Source organism: Sparus aurata, chromosome 7, assembly GCF_900880675.1.
Source record: "Sparus aurata chromosome 7, fSpaAur1.1, whole genome shotgun sequence".
NCBI classification, from domain to species: Eukaryota; Metazoa; Chordata; class Actinopteri; order Spariformes; family Sparidae; genus Sparus; species Sparus aurata.
Window position 1 is genome coordinate 27,514,357 of NC_044193.1, and position 18,457 is coordinate 27,532,813.

Here is an 18,457-nt window from a genome sequence, read left to right on the forward strand (position 1 = left end):
TGATGAAAGAAGCAATATGAGCTCTGTCAGACAACAAAAAGGTTCCTAGTTGATCAATCATTTTCAATTGACTCTGTAATATTCAGACACAGTGAGCAAATATTGCAGTAAGCGGGCAGGCGCTGCAGCATGCATCATTAATTTTGTGCAAAACAAACAATATCTGAAATGTGTCCGATCGAAGATATAATTCACCAAAAATGAAAAGTTGATCATTCACTTCTTGCTAATATCAGTTTAAAGACCAGTGAGCTTGCAGTTGGTGCTGACTGGGCTTTCACAGGAGACCTAACTCCCAGTGAGCAACTACCAGTGACTGACCTCTGTCACTGGTAGTCACAGACTGGCACAGACTTGGCCAAGGAGCGATGTTTATTCTCCTTTCCTTGTGTGTGCGTGTCTCTTTCAGTGTTTGTGCTGTATTTTGTGTCCCTGGGTGTGGCAGCTCAGACAGCTTCTCTGTTCTGAGACTCATCAGCTGCCTGCTCATTCCCACATTCAGACGTCACCTCCGCCCACTTAGCCCTCGTTAGCAAAGAATCCTGTCCATCTTGCTTCAAACACTGTCTGTCTGTCTGTGTCTGTTCTGCTTCTGGGCTCCAAATCACTGGTTATAGCAGGTGTGTTCTTTCGGGATATCTGTAGAAGGATCAACAAATAATGAATTGTGGAGAACATGATTGACTAACTCTGATGTAGTGAGTCTCTCTTTTTATTAGTTTACTCTCTGCTACGCTTTGGCAGGCAGTGAGTGAACTGTTACTGTAGCCTGGAGAAATGAAACTGGCACAGGAAAGACGTTTCTTTTTAAGGTCTTTATTCAGAACATTTTGTAATGAGGTTGAAATAAAAAAAAGTATTGAGTATTTCTTAGGTAGCAATAGTACAAGTAAAAGTTAATTATACATACATTATATTTACATGTATATACAGTATACCATTGTTGACTTACAATTGCCATCAGTTTTTTTTTCCCCCAAATGCAGATAAAATGTAACTATTTAAATTGTCTTGCTTTGGCTGTGATGCAGCACTTAATCTGTGAAGTAACTTGTAACTAAAGTTACTGAATAAATTTAGTGGGGTAGAAGTAGCAGAAAATGAGCATAGGAGGAATTGCAGCTGCACACAGACCTGTCTAAGCACAGGTAGACCCAACTACTGCAGGTACTGGTTTAGCAGTTTTAGGTGCAAGGTGGATTTTGGGGACTGCAAGGGAACAATCTGCTGCCTTGCAATGTTACATCAGAGATGATCAACATTAATCATAGAGTCAATGTTTGTATTATGAGGGATGTATTTATGTAAATATATTTAGTAGATGTGGGATAGATGACACCATGTCCTTGGTCCTAGAATGTCGGGGGCTGTGGCACCATGAAAACAGAGAAAAGAAACGCAGATTCAAAATGATTAATTGATGATGAGTTGCTGATAATTTCAGTTGAGGTTGAGAACAGAGGTGTGGGGGAAGTAGGTTGGGCCATGTCAGGAGAAAACCCAGGGCGCTCAGCATCCACAGTGTGTGATCTGTTTACTGCCCTTGGATGGATGGACATATTCCAGTGTTTGTGAATGTATTTTGTGTTTTATTCTATGGAATTGTAGGACATGAATGTTTCATGTCTGTTTATTTCTTAGACGAAACCCATTCATAGCTCTAAAAATTGTCCCAAAAAAATATATGTATTGAATAAATTATAAATTAAAGCTGCAAGCAGAGATGAACAGGCCCTTGCAGTTCACGCGCGTCGGGGCATGCTACACCTTCCGTTGAGGAAGCTATTCCTTTATAATTTGGTGGCCTGCTCCCGCTGGTATTAAATAATGTACGCTGAAGTCCGAAGAATTCCCTGCAATCTACATGAAGATCAAATAATGAGATGACTACACTGTGTTACCCTCCAGACTGTTAAACAGAGGTTTGTATCCATTAGAAAGGCAGCATTGCCCTCTGGTGGAGAAAGCCAGTCCAGTCAAAAGAGAAGACAGTCAAGTTGTTCTTTCGTCATTTGGCCATTAAAGCGCCACCTATAGGCCAATTTGCACCAAATTTTGCACAAACCTCATCGTCCCATAGAACACATTTACACAAAGTTTTGTGGTAATGGGACTGTATTTGGTCAAGATATGCAATACTGTCTGTTTTGACCACAATGTGGAGGAAATTGTCGTTTCATATTTTGCGGCATGTTTCAAACTATCACAATTCTTTTGATCAATTTTTGTCAAGGGTGTCCACAGATGCTACATGCAAAGTTTGGTGCAAATCCGTGAAATCGCCTAGGAGAAGTTCGAAAAAGTAGGTTTTTAAATTTTCACGATTTTGCAAATGGAAAGTTACTGCGAAAGTGGGCATGGCCTACACCACACAATCCAGCTGAATTCTGGGAACACGTACATGTATGGTTTTAAAATGTGCAATATATTATGTGGGAGTTATTTGCCAAAAACGGTTTTGTGTTGATAATAGTGCCACCTGCTGGTAATTTTTGGTGTGTTAGTTACAGGGGTTAGTCTATACCACCCCTATGAACTTGATTGCCATAAGTGTTATGGTGTGGGCACAGTGCCAAATATAAAATTAGACTGGTACCAGAGCACCACCTAGTGGTGGATCAGTAACACTTCCTGAGATATCCTCAGGAGGGCATTGGCAACAATTGTACCAAGTTTCGTGTTAATCCGACCAACAGATGTGGAGATGTAAAATTCTTCAAATTAAAGAGCGCCACCTCATGGTCATCTCCCAAAGTTTCCCCAAAAATATGACCACTGGGAACATAGAAAAATAAAAAATAAAACCAGAAATAATAATTATTCGAATAAAAATAGGGACCCTGATAAAACAACCGTGCCTGTACAAAAGTTACAAGGCATTACATAAATTAAACCACAGTAGGTACATATGACAGCTACAGGTACAAGGTGTAGATATAATTGCTCCTTTAACCCCAATGATGTGGTCTGTACAAACATTAACAGAAAGGCTCCAGGAGGGACTGTAGCTGCACACAGAGCCATGAACATCGCTGACAGCCCGCTGTGGGCACATGACATGAAAAAAGCTCCTACAGCTGCTCCCACTGTCACCCCCAACCTTCCAAACAATCCATATTGGTGTACTACTCGTCGATACTGGTCTGTTGCTGCCCCTGCTGCAGCAAGAGATACCCCTGCTGCCCCTGCCACCCCTATCAGAGCTCCTATAATGGGACCTGGACCCAGCACAGGTAGAGCCAACTTGATAGCACCTAAAACTGCTGAACCAGTAGCTGCAGCAGTAGCACAGATTGTTCCTGCTCCACCGCTTTGCGAGGCCACAAACAATGACATGCCTACAGTAACCATCCACATCAGAGAAGCTAGAACTCCAACAAAAATGTCCTCTGCTACAACACTGCTTGTTGTTGTGGATGTTGGGGACTGTAAGGCAACAATCCGCTGCCCTGCAATGTTGTAAACATCAGATATGATCAACATCAATCGCACAGTTATAGTGTGTAGTTTTAAGGGATGTGATTTTTGATGTAAATTTACACCTTCAGTCACAGGAATAAAAACAAGTGCAAGAATGAACCTTATCCTCAACATAGTACCTAGAGAAAATGTATGCACTGCTGCATTCAGTGTATTAACAATAACAATAACCAATGCAGAAACATAAAGAGGTAAGAACACAATTGCAACTAAACCAGTTGGTAATATGGCTGCAAAAATTATATACGACCAAGTAGTACTGTACAAAGTAATTGATAGAAAACTTTCTAAAGTGAAGCCCAGAAGACATCCAGTTGCAGTGACGACCATGAGACACACTGACCCAGACACAGCCAGGGCCTTCCCACTCGCTGCCACACCTTTTCTCTCAATCTGTTCCCGTTCAGACAGTGAATTTGTTGAATATCCAATAGAGAGACCTACAGCTACTGACAATATTGATGAAAGAACACCATGGGTGACTGGGTGTACTGATATCAGAATATCATGCACTTGTTCATTGCTTTCATAAAAATGATCACTGTACTTCTTGAATTCTTCTATCCGGTCGTTGAGCGTTCTGTTGTCAGCCAATAGCTCCAGGGACTGAAGCAGAACGACTGCTGAAAATAAAGGGATTCTCATCAGAAAGAGGAACAGAAAATTCATAACTATAAAAGTATTTCGAGCACAGCTATAGGATGTTTCAGGGTCCCATGAATTTAATGGAAAAGGGAAAAGAATGCCTCATTACCATCAACAATACTAATATTAATACACAATCTTATATTGATGCCTAATTTACTGTTACAAGCAGTATCAACATCAACAATGTATTTTTTCCCTTTATGTTGATTAAAAGAAAAAAAAAAACACTAGCCAGACGACACTTATTTGCTGTTGTAAAATAAATATTAGTTCTCGGAGACAGGATTAAATACAAAGATTGTTTATCAGTGTATAAAACTGTCAAATGACAAGTTAAAAATTGTGTCGCTGAAATTACCATTGCACACTTCCTACATTGGAAGTTACTGTGATGAATACAAATACTGATTGTCTGTAAATTAATATTTAGCTTTATATTTGGTGATGAGTGCATCTTGACTTATTTATGACTCCAAATACCTTGTTTGAGACATGGACTTAACTTGGAACCTCATAGCTATAATTTGACACATGACACTGACACTGTTTTCTGAGTACCATTAATTTCTGTAAGAATGCACATAAAACTTACCAGTGGTAAGGAAGGAAAGTAGTCTGATAGATCTGTAAAACATAGTAAGATAATGTCAAGGTTGATAAAATGCGTACTTCACATGTTTCTTCCATGCAAACATGGGACTGCCACTACAATTGTTGTTAACCGTACACAGGGCAAGTTATCCATTCATTTGCCTGCTGCTAAAAAACTGATTTTTTTTTTCTGACAGCCTGGCAGTAGTAGTACTGAGACAAAAACAGGTACTTGATAACAGACTGGTTGATTGTTTAGTGAGTCAGTTGCTCATTGAAGTAATAGTCTGTCTTCACCTGTTGACCCCGTTGTTGTCCTGTATAACAGGAGGCATCTCAGGGTGCAGCTGACCTGACAAAGAAAAATTAGAAATGTTGATACAGTTAGAGAGATATTTATAACCAAATCCAGGGTATTAATCTGCACAAAACTCTTTTAGGATAGTAATAAGACGATGTTCAATGGACGAATAGATGCAGTTAGAATCTTGAAACCCTACTTCAATGAATATGTCAGACCAGCACCATGATTCACTTAGTGTCATTGAGATACCTACATCAGTACAAAACAGGTTTTCAGTCCATCTTAAAAACAATAGTCACATAAGGATATGTACATTGAATGTGGATTTTGCACCTCAACCCCGACATTGAGGTAAAGGTGTAATGTTTAGAGAATGCAAAACTGTTGCACTGTAAAAATAAGAATCTGACTGCTGTTTTAAGACAGACTGAAAACTGTGAACCTACTCTTTTAATACAGAGAAAATACAGTGTGTTGAAACGTAGCCAATGCTCACCAGTGCCAGATTGTTGCATTGCTCTTGAAGCAGCTCACAGATGACAGCACAAAATTAAGTCTTCACTTTCTTTTCTTCTTCTTGCATCCAAATGTGAATTCACCGATCCATGTGCAAATGTAGTATTAATCAAAATGTGGTCAAATACAGTAAAAGTCTCTCACTCCACACAGTTTTTAACTCCACAGTTACGGTACACAGCAAGCTCTACGCTGTACAAGGGCTTGTGATGAGCCCAACACAAAACCAGAATTTCAACCCTGTGTAACAGGAACATTCCTTAAATATGATCAACAAAGGTTAACACCAGTCACAATGATTCAACACATTCACATACTGAACTCTGCAGTTCCGTAGGTTTCAACAGTATCTACAATAAGTTATTGAACTAAAACTGCTCCCTGAGGAAAGTTGCTCAGTACATGTAAATATGTCAATCGAAAAAAATTCTTAACTCATAAAACACATAAAACACATTGCCGTTGACTAAGCCAGGTGGCGTTACTTGTGATATCTACTCACAATGTCTGTCTGTCAGCCCAGTGAAGATCAGGTTCTGAGCTCCTCCAAAAGAATTGCTACCCTTATATGGTGGAGGGGTTTGTGTGTCCCTCTGATACTGGGAGCTGTGTTTTCAAGGGCCATGATAATTAGCTAATAATGAATTGTATTTATTTAGCGCTGTAAAAGAAGAGTTACAAACTGCTTTGGCTCCTGGTAGGTTGTTCCAAGCCAAAGTGGTCTCAGGGGAGCGGCCAGACGAAGAGTGCGTTGAAGACCCTATGAATCGACAAAAAAATGCATCAAGTACCTGTAAGCCCACCAACTAAATGGTGGGGCAACTGGGTCAGGTGGAATGTGCACCAGGTGGCATGCAAAGGCAGGGACCTGTGCATCCTGGATCCTGCATTACAAACTGACTCTAGGTATGTGAAACATCACTTCTCTGATTAGGAAGGAACCATATGAACGTTGAATGTGGATTTTGTCTTCCATCACGTCATTGGAAGCACATGGAGGAATGTTTACAGCAAGCAAAAACTGTTTAACCTTGAAGATGAGCTGTTTCAAGACATACTGAGGCAGAGACCCAAATCGGTGCTTGAAATACTGTGATATTATTACAAATGTGGCCAAAGACAGTCCCTCACTCGGCACTCACCGTGTTTCACTCCTCATATACAGAACAAGCTTCATACTGTAGAATGGTGTTTGAGGAGCCCAGCCCCAAACCAGAACTACAACCATTTGTGACGGCAACATCCCTCAGCTGGGATCAGCAAAGACACTGTCAGCCGGCTGTATGCAAGGCAACTTGATGCCCTTGGTAATTACAGTGAATGTTTTGTCTCTTGGCCCGCTGATGAATCTTGATGATCAGGTTCTGAGACTGACAAAGAACTGAGCTATTGGATCTAAAATGCCTGGCTGCACTACTTGACATGACTGTTCCTTCCCTCTCTCTTTAAAATCAGATTTAAAAGCCTGCAAATTAGGCAAATGAGCGTTTTTTTGACAAACTTCAGTGGGAAATAAAGGGACAGGATAGGCTACATCAATATTACGCATAATGTATTAGATCGTCATCAAAGCAGATGCTGGATCCTATCAAATACCTGCTGGTTATAATCTGAAAGGTCCCAGTCCTGTTCTGGCAGGCACAAATTAAGCCCTGTGAAACGTGTCATTGTAACCAGTAGGCTCCTGACACGCGATGCATGAATCAACCGTACCATTTGATCCCTCCCAGACCACCACGCATATGGAAATTCTGATCAATGGGACACATACAAACAGAGAAGGGGGAACACCTGGTTATGACCTCCTTCGGCCTTCAAGGACTGACGGGTCTGAGGAGAGGGCTGGCAGGTTGGTGGGGGCGGGCATAGATTGAAGAAATAATAATAAAAGCATGTTTCACCTCACTGCCAAGGAAACTCAACCAAGTATATCCATAAACCGATCAGCCCCATCATTAACACCACTGACAGGTGATGTAACAATGCAACGTTCTGCTGGGAAACCTTGGGTCCTGACACACAGCACCCACCCACAACACTGTTGTGAACCAAGTACTCCCCCTCGTGGCAGTGGCAGAGAGGGAGATGATAGCTAACTGCATAACGGACAGGAAGTTTGCTGAAACAACGACACTTACAGCAGCATAGCTCACATTAAAAGTTAAAAGTGGAAAAACTCCAGCGACAGAACAACTTAACTGTCTTCATGATTTTTTTCTTCAAATGTTTTTTAACAATTTGATGTAATAATTCGTCTGCCATCTGCACTTGTTTGACAAGTCTGAAGTGGTTTCTACCAGATTGGAGATATTGTTAGTTGAATTGTTCTGTCTGTGATGGGTAGTTTATGACAGACTTTTTGGGGTCTGTGTAATTCTATTTTCCTCGGTTATAATGTAATTTTATCATATTTTGTGTAGCATATTTGATCCTTTTAGGTTTCCATATACCTTAATTCACTTGATATTATTAGTGTCATTTCTTTTTTATTTCATGAGACCAGTAATTCAATTATCTTGATGGTGTTATGTTCTTAGACTTTTGTAAAATAAGAGCAGTAGAGCAAAATCATGACAAAAAAGGGACAAACCTGGTAGTTGATGAGTAAACAACCTGCAGAAGACTGACATGTTCAGTATCAGTATGTCACAGCATGTCAATAAAATTATCTCTCTATAAAAGCACGAAATCTCTGTCTGTCTGTGTGTGTGTGTGTGTGTGTGTGTGTGTGTGTGTTCCTCAAATATCTCACTGACCACACTGATCACACTGACCTGAGACTTTCAACATGGCTGCTGCGTGGTTCAGTGGTGTGCAACTAAGCATTTGCTTGGACTGCAATGATACCGTGAATAAATTATTTCATAAATGCTTTACAAATTTTGCAAGAATTGTCCAGCGGAGCCACCACAGTCACGTGCGCACCAGAGCCAATCACTGCACACCGTGGCCACGTGCGCACCAGAGCCAATCACTGCAGAGCTCAAGCCCACGACATACCTTAAGAAACAAGGATTTATACCTGCAGCGGCGCAAGCTGGACTGGGATTTTGCCGGCAGACGACACGGAGGCCTAAGAACCTCCGCGAAGTCCATTAACTCCTGTTTATGGACACCTTGCAGGGCATTATCCCGCTTATACCATGGTCACTTGCCAAAGAAAAGAAATTCGGACCATTAATTTACATTTTCATGCATTTTACAATCAAAATATAAAGTTTTTCACAAGCCATAACTTCGTTTCCCTGGTAACACCTGAGGGTTTGACTAATACCTGGAACAGTCATTACTCTCCCGTCAGATTCTTATGCAACGGAGACGTTGTTCACTCCTCCAGTAAATAGGACGGATCATAGATACGACTTGGCAACGGGAGATATTCTAGTCCGCTCAGCCATGAGCCAAAAAGCTAACGCTATGCTAGCAAGATTCAAAGTCAATAACATTGCGTACGGTTGACAAACAGTAAATATAATTTGACAGTATGCTAGCTAACACGATTAGCTAGCAAACCAGTCATGTCATTGTCCCCAAATCAATAGCAAGATTTTCAAGAACAAATGACCGGCCTTGTGTAACGTTACTGTGGCCGCAGCCTGAAGCAGAGAGCTGAACAGCGAACGGAATGTGAGATTATTCACGTATCAGTAAGTTTAGAAGGGAAGTGTACTTTCTGCAGCTTGTGTTACAGTCGCCACCCTGTGGTGTTCAGAGGATAAGACACTGAAGGACTGACGGACTGAACTCAGTGCTGGAAATAAAATATTAAGATTTGATAAGCCAGCTAGCGCATTAATTTACAGCGGTGAACAGTCAATTTGACTGGAACTACTTAGTAGGTGTCCATATATCAGGGGTTAATGGACACCCTGCAGCCAATCAGAATCGAGTATTCCCCCAGACCATGGTATAAAATGAGATTAAACAAGTCCAGACCGAGTCTGTTGGTGTCTGAGGAGATCCGGAGATGCGCGGACAACAAAGTGGGATTGGAATCTGTGGATGTTCGTGTGTAGCTAGCTGCTAGCCGCTAGCCGACCCACACGGCCCACCTACCGAGTCGACGGAGCGGACGCACTGACACGTCCAAAACCGGATTTAGCGTAAATAATGTCCGCCATCCTTTTTCGCGGACATTGCCGTTACGTTTGCTGTATGTCTGGTGCAGGAAGAAACAATAAAAATTTGCTTTTGTCACGAAAGTGTCCAAGCAGCAAGTTTGGTTGTTGAGGAACAGGAAGATGTGGGAGGGACATCAGCGGATGATTGACAGCAGCAGTGATGTGTTGGAGACAACGACAGAGATAGCGAGTTTTGAGAGTTGAGATATTTGTGACATATAGTGTGTTATGTGTAGTTAGTGTGTTATGTAGTGTTTGGTGTAGTGTGTTTAGTGAGTAGTGGAGTCGTGTTGTGAGGCAAACCAAGGAGGAGACGGCTGAATGTGGAACAGGCAGGAATGAGCTGAGCCCTGAGCCTGAGGCATTGCCTGCATTTAAATGTAAATAGTTACACATAACTTTGTAAATTTCAAAAACTTATGCACCAATTTAGCAAACAACAATTTATATTTGCATTATAACTAATGCAATTGGTTCACTAAACATATTTGTGGATTTCACAGTAAAAAAACTAACTTTTTCTACTCTGATTTTATGTTATGAGGCCAATTATATCCCTGACATCCTACCTTCAAACACAACCTCATTTGGCCATCCATGAAAAGCTACTTAACCTCCCACTTTTCTATAGGAATACATGTTTCCTACGGGTAATGCACTAGTATAATTAATTATACACACACACACACACACACACACACACACACACATATACACATATATATCTTCGATCTGCTTTGTCGGTCCACACAGTATTGAACAAAATTGTTAACAATGAATGAAGAATAATCAAAAGGAAAAGACGCAAATCCTCACATTTGTAAAACTAAACCATTAAATGTTGTTTAAGGAAAATGACCTGCATGATCTAAGAAAAGTTGAATTTATTATTATCATTATTATTATTGTTACCTTTATTTATTGTTAATTTTCAATTTGACTTATTGATTAATTGACTGATAATCTCAGCTGTAGTACTTCAATGCAAGTCCAACTGTAGGGCAGTTGTTTTATTTGTAAACATTTTTGCAAACAAAACAACTGCCCTACACCGCTATAAAGCTGTCAAATAACTGTAGATAAGTGAAACCTTTCACTTTCCCAAGTACTTCAAATGTGTAGCCAATAGTAGTTCAGTAATTGCACTTAGTTACATTTAATCAGTACTTATTCAATAATCAATTAAGGTGGCATGAAGGACAAGGGGGAAACTCTCCATAAGGTGAGAGAAGTCGTTGAAATCACCATGTTGTTAGTGTCATTACTGCACGCTTGCGCTGCAGCCCGTTGGTCTACGCTCCGACTCCTGACGTCAGACTCTGTGACATGCGTCATTTGGATTAACGGTTTTGTTTAGCAAACATTTTCCTGTGAGACTCGGAAGGTACGGTAAGAGACAGACAGAAAAAACTTTTCACACGACGACTTCTGAATAAAGCGAATATTTATCCCCATTAAAACCATCGTTCACATGACTCCAGACCTGCCTCCACACAGTTATCGGGAAAAGTAGGCTATGACTCTTTTTAAGATTTTTTTTTTTTTTCTTTTTCTCTCGAGTTTTAGGTTTTAGGTCAAGGCCTCCTCTGTCGTTTAAAGGAGTCATCACCTGGTTTTTTACATATCCAGTCCCTCTTGGATCGCTTTGGATCAATTCTTAAAACTTATTAGAAAATTCTTTGAAAAAAAAAAATCAAACATAGAGCTTGTTCTGACACCTTTTCAAACCGCGACTTTCTCACGCGAGATTATGCGCGAGGTTTTGACTGGTCCGGATGTGCATTGTATTAATATGTAATGAGGCGCGCGTTGATTGGCCGCAGGAAGGACAGAGCCGGAATGGGGGGCGAGCCTGCATGCACACACAGACTCCAAAACATAAACAGCCCCCTGTCATGCGCACACACTAAATGACGAACCTTACGGAATTCAGGCATTTATGTACGAGCCAGAGTCGGAACCTGAACGGGAGAGTGAAGAGGCAGAGACGGTGGAAGAGACACGTTTACAGCAGGATGTCTCTGAATGGCAAATTCTTTTTTTTTCCTTCTTACTTTTCACACTCGTGTTTTACATGTAAGACCTGAGTTTTAATGCTGGCGGTCACGATGTATGGCGTGAAAATGACAGAGAAATAAGCAGATTCAGCGTGCTCACTCTGGCTGAGGACGGCTGTGGGCCGATGGTTAAGCAAGTAGCCTCCTGTGGTAACGTCACCACAGGAGCAGAGTCAAAATCTCGTGCGTTAGGAACGAGATTGTTCGGAAAAAGATCCAAAAGCGAAAAAAATAAGCCACTTTCAAACTCCAGCTTTTCAGGCAAGTTTCAACAGAGGTCCAACACCAATATGCATGATTTAATGAGAGAAATTGCGATTTCCGGGTGATGACTCCTTTAAACATTCAAACATAAAAAATTCAGCATCCCTAAATGTAGAAACTTTGTTTTAGTGTAGTGTAAGTTATTAAATGCCAACTGTAGTGTGAGTAACAGAGCTAAATGTGATGCATTTAGCTAAGTTTAACGTATTTTTCTTTGCAGCAGACATGCAAGTCTATAAGTAGTGTTTTGTAAAGAAAAAGGCCTGGCTTCAATATATCAAGATTTCTTTGGATTGAAGTCTTCATTTCAGTATGATGAGTATAGCTACATGTTTATTTATTGTATGGAGTAGGATCAGCCCAGGCTAGCAACCTGTAAGCAATAGAGAAAAAGAATATAAAGGGTTATTCTTTGTTGGAATGTGTTCTAATATGAGAAGTAGGCCTGTCCTCACTCCACTTCCTCAGCTCCTGCTGGAGACCCACAGGCTGGACCGAGCTGTGATCTGAGGGAACAGATGCACTCAGATACGCCTCAGATGGCTGCACAGGTAGGCTAAGTCCTACAGCTTCTGGACCCTTTAGTTTGATTTGTGATTAGCTTTTATTGCAATCAGTAAAACAAAGTAAAGAGAATGAGTTGAGAAAGTAGCTTATAATTGATCAAGATGTACATATTGTGCATATAGAAACAATAATCCAATATTACCTGTTTGTTATTCCAATGTTCATTCTTTTGCACTACATCTGATCAGCGTGGGAACCATTTTAACGGCCATTATGCACTGTGTTGTTTGTCTGCCATCACCTCTGATGTTGAGATGTTGTTGATAACTTTCAATGGCATATTGTCTTGTAATTTTCTCAAACCTGGACCTTGCCTTGATGTGGTTTCACAGTGTGGACAGAACTAGGACATGGGACCTTCCTGTAATGTTGAACTGTACAATGACCTTTGCAACTTGCACAACACAGAAATATTAATTTTCCTGTTCATTACAGCTGGCAGGAATCGATACCGAATGAAATGTTTCCGTAAACAGAATTCTGTGCGGATGGATGCTTAATGTAAGCTGCAGCTTTGTCGCTGGCACTTTGCGAGGCAGAAACAGGTAAGTTAATCCGGATTGAATTTGCTGTCTTACTTCATCTTTAACTAGCTCTACTTCACTGTTACAGTTGTACCGTCTTCAATTCTCCTGTTCTTCTTGTTCTCTGTCTCAAGTCGACACAACGTGAAACACAGAACTTATTTTCCATTCATTGGGTTGTGGAATTAAGTTACTTTGATTTGACTGATGCATAGGCTGGTCCTATTTCTCAGGTCCATTGCCTCTCCGTCAGTATTCAGCACTAACTTCTGATTTTGCTTCTTGTTAGTTTCAACATGGCGAGGCTGCTTTGTATCTTTTGTATTGGTTGTAAATACCCTGTGTTACCATTGAACACCACCATGATTGTTGTGATTTCTTGAGTTTATTTGCATAAAGTTATTTACTTTTCGTTAGAGTGCCTTGAGAGAGAGAGAGTGGCGACAACGAAAGTTCAAAACGCTGGTCGATCACGTTCCGGTCACGTTCCGTAGCCCTCTAAAAGTTCCAGGAAGTGTTTGGCAGGCAATTGAAAACAATAGGAAAACCAATCAGTTAATAATGGTCAATAAATGATTGCTTTGAAACATTTATATGCTTGTGTTAATCGCTTTGAACCCTGTTAAGTTGACTAAACCTTTACGGCCGTCAACAGCAAAAAAATCTTGATATTTTCTCCGTTTTTTTAAATTTTTTTTATTTCAGACCGGGGCAGACTGACAAGTCTACACACACAACAGCATTATGATGACAATTGTGTTCTAATAGGAAATCCATGGCAAATAAATTACATTTTGATTTGAATTCATTACAAATAAATGGAATGTATCACTATTTGTTAACTATTCTTACTTATCAATATATATATGCACTTGTGTTAATTGCTTTGAACTCTGTTAACTTTACTAAACCTGTACAGTCGTTGACAGCAATAAAATCATATTTTCTTTCTTTTTTTTTTAACTTTCAGACTTGGGGGAGGCAGACTAACAGGTGACTAACAATGACTTGCCAATTGACTGCACAATAATTCTGGACTCACAACAGTATTATGATGATAACTGTGTTCTAATAGGAAATCTGTGGCAATTAAATTACATTTTGATTTGAGTTCATTGCAAATAAATGCTATTCTATCACTATTTGTTAACTATTCTTACTTATCCCAAACTTACTCTACTCATGGATGCATAATAAATCACACACAGTCTTGTTTTTTTCCCATGCACTTAATACTGCAATGAATTCCTTAAAAACAGTATCTACAGAAGTGAAATCAGCATGTCAAGCTGTTTGTGTCCTTTCCTCTATGTTGTCCTTGAATACAGTCTTCACCGTGGTGTGCTGTGCTGCATGTGGATGCTCCAATCGCTCTCAGAAAGGTGTGCGCATGTATGGCTTCCCCAAAGACAGAGACAGGAGAAAAGCATGGGTGGCTAAAGTCAGAAGGAGCAATTTAAACCACCTACAAAGATTTTAACAACAAAAATGTGAGGTAATCATATTCAAACAATGCATTTGCACTTTCGCACACTCACAAATACTATACCAACCGGGAAGTTTTAGATTTTTTAAATAAAGAGAACACAGAACAGGAAAAACAATGCAAAAACCAAGGGAAGTTAAGTTGCAAATTGAAGGGGAAAGGGGTTAAGAAAAAAAAGAAAATTACAGGAAAAAACATCACTTAAACACTAAACTTAATGGCCTTCTTGGAAACAAGACTCAAACCAAGAAGGTAAACATCGGGCAACCCCAGACAACCTGAAGGTGTGTCAGGACAGTGCTGGACAAGGGCAGAATTGATACACAGCTGAGAACAGTGACAACGACACAGCAACAACTAAAAATATTTTCGCTCCTAAAAGAAGTCCCACTTTTAAGTTTCTTTCTGCTTCTGTGTCTGCACTCTGCCCTCCTCCTGCAAACGGGGAGAGTGCTGAGTGCTGTCTAGTACAAGAAATACAAGGCAGAGGGACCTCATACAACCCAATAAAAAAAGTATCACTTTCAGTTATGGAAATTCACATTTTCTAATCATCAACAGTTTTTGCTGCTTATGGTTAATTAAGTATAATCAGCCACTGATGTGTAACACATTTTGTCAAGTTGCCTCAGGTTCTTAAACTGTTTGTGTTTTATATGTGCAAAGATTTTAAACATATAGTGTAATGTGCTATCTAATATTGTGTATTCAACCACTTTGGGATATATGCTAGACATGTCCATAAGTCTAGATAAAAGTGAGTTGTTGAGTGTGAGAACTAAGGTGAAGTCACTCTGCAGGCACATTTTGAGGCTGACCAGTTTGTCAAGACCAGCAAGGGCAAGACCAGGCTGAGAGAAGATACCGACCATCTTTGTGCATCGCCCAACTGTCAGAAAGAGGAGTAGAAGACGAAGAAGATTTCGTATTTTGATCTTGACAATGATTTTTCTCCACTTTCTTCATCTTCAATAGGCTCCAGTAGGGACCAAGAGAAAGAGGGAGGAGGAGGACAAACTGAGCACTCTCCAGGAGCCTCCAGAAAGGAGGTCCACTGTTGAAGATGCTGCCCTGCCTACCAGCCAGCCTGCACCCCAGCCATCCACCTCTACACCACCGATAAGCATGGATGGTGTCCTTTTGAGGGTGAGAAGGCCACTCAAACACCACCAACATTATAGACCATGCAGAAAATGTCCTCTTTTTACATGATTTGTAAAAGTGATTTTTTTTACAAATCATGGTAAATCACTCAGCGTTACTAAATGGAATGCTTTCTCACTCATCAAACACTGTTTGATGAAAGGACAAAAGAAGACTGGGAGCAGGACAACATTGTGAGAGCCCTCAAGGAGCCTCTGGAAAACAGGTTCAGAAAAAGTAACCTTTTCCTCCCAGACAGGCACTCCAGTCCTCAGCTCTCCAGCCCTCCACCACAGGTAATCCTGGAAGGAGAGGGGGAGCAGGAGGACAGCCTGAGAGACCAGGAGGGTGAGGATGATGTTGCCTATGTTGTAGATGTCATGAATTTGCCTATCTAGCCAGAGCCCTTCCAGGCCCTGCCTGAATAGGTCATGTTCTCCATAATGTCATTTCTAGACTATACACTGGGCTATTCCCCATAACGAGATGTGAACAGGCTCAGAGGGCGCAACAGCACAAAAGAACTGCCTCTCTTAAAACATATCTACAAGATCTTTCAACTCTATTACTATTTCCTCCTGTACTTTCATCAAGGAGTAAAAAAATTAAACTGTTCCTCTCCTCTCCCCCCCAACCCTCTCTTAATGTTATCCTCCTGATCTCCTCACATCTCGACTTTCCTCCTGTACTTTCATGAAAAAAAACAAAAAAAACAAACTAAACCTCTTCTTCTTCTTCTCCTCCTTCTTCTTCTTCTTCTTCTTCTTCTTCTTTTATTTTGATTGGCAACTTATTCTTATCCATTCAAACTATTGTCCTCAAACGGTGCTTATTTCCATGTTCCACCAAGTTGTTTTCAGTTTATTTAATCTAAATACACTATGTTGCCAAAAGTATTCACTCACCCATTCACCCAAACATTTGTGAAAGAATGGGTCGCTCTCAGGAGCTCAGTGAATTTCAGCATGGTACTGTAATAGGATGCCGCCTGTGCAACAAGTCTAGTCGTGAAATTTCCTCGCTCCTAAATATTCCACAGTCAAAAGTCAGTGGTATTATAACAAAGTGGAAGCGATTGGGAGCAACAGCAACTCAGCCATGTTTTGGTAGACCACGTAAAATGACGGAGCGGGGTCATCGGATAGATAGATAGAGAGCTAGATAGATAGATAGATACTTTATTCATCCCCTCAGGGAAATTCTATGTATCCCATAGCTCTCAGTACACATAATACGTACACCATAAAAAGACAGATAATACACACAACCATAAAAAAGACAGCCATTCAATCAAATCAAAAGAATAACAATGTGAATAAAAGAAGTGAGGGAGGGGAGGGTGGATTGGGCCTGGCACCAGAGCCTAAGTCAGCGGCCCCTGCCCACTACTGAACTGTTGAACAGCCTAATGGCCGTAGGGACGGATGCTGAGGCACATACTGTAGTGTTCAGAGGTCGCCAACTTTCTGCACAGTCAGTGGCTACAGACCTCCAAACTTCATGTGGCCTTCAGATTAGCTCAAGAACAGTGCGGAGAGAGCTTCATGGAATGGGTTTCTATGGCCGACCAGCTGCATCCAAGCCATACATCAGCAAGTGCAATGCAAAGCATCAGATGCAGTGGTGTAAAGCACGCAGCCACTGGACTCCAGAGCAGTGGAGACGCGTTCTCTGGAGTGACGCATCGCGCTTCTCCATCTGGCAATCTGATGGACGAGTCTGGGTTTGGCAGTTGCCAGGAGAACGGTACTTGTCTTACTGCATTATGCCAAGTGTAAAGTTTGGTGGAGGGGTTTTTCAGGAGCTGGGTTTGGCCTCTTAGTTCCAGTGAGAGAAACTCTCAATGCTTCCGCATACCAAATGATGTTGGACAATTCCGTGCTCCAAACTTAGTGGGAACAGTTTGGGGATGGCCCCTTCCTGTTCCAACATGGCTGTGCACCAGTGCACAAAGCACGTCCATAAAGACATGGATGAGAGAGTTTGGTGTGGATGAACTTTACTGGCCTGCACAGAGTCCTGACCTAAACCCAATAGAACACCTTTGGGATAAGTTAGAGCGGAGACTGAAAGCCAGGCCTTCCTGTCCAACACCAGTGTGTGACCTCACAAATGCGCTTCTGGAAGAACGGTCAAAAATTCCCATAAACACTCCTAAAACTTGTGGAAAGCCTTCCCAGAAGAGTTGAAGCTGTTATAGCTGCAAAGGGTGGACCGACGTCATATTAAACTCTATAGATTAAGAATGGGATGTCACTTAAATTCATATGCAAGTCAAGGCAGGTGAGCAAATACTTTTGGCAATATAGTTACCCATAGTATCTTAATGAGTAAATAAAATCCATACACACAAAATCATATTAAAAAAAAAAAAATGTTCTAACATGTTTGCTCCTGAGCTCTTTTGGAGGGAAATAGTCTAACAGACTAACTCTCAAAGGCTAACAAAATATTGGTTATTTTCAATAGTTCATAAGAATTGGACAAAATTTGGGGTTTGTAACAGTGTAAATTTAAATACGATCTAGTGTTCAATATATTATTCAATGGGATATTGCCAAAGAGTTAGGGTTAGGGTGGGTTAGACCCTCCTAAACCCCTTTCACACTGTTACTGAGTCATTCCTTTATCCTCCCTAAATCCTAAAAAACAAAGCTAAAAAAATATTTATTTGACGCAGACGCTGTTGTCTGTGTTCTCCCATTCATGTGTCAACACACGTCATACAACACCTAAACAAAACTAGAGCGAAATAA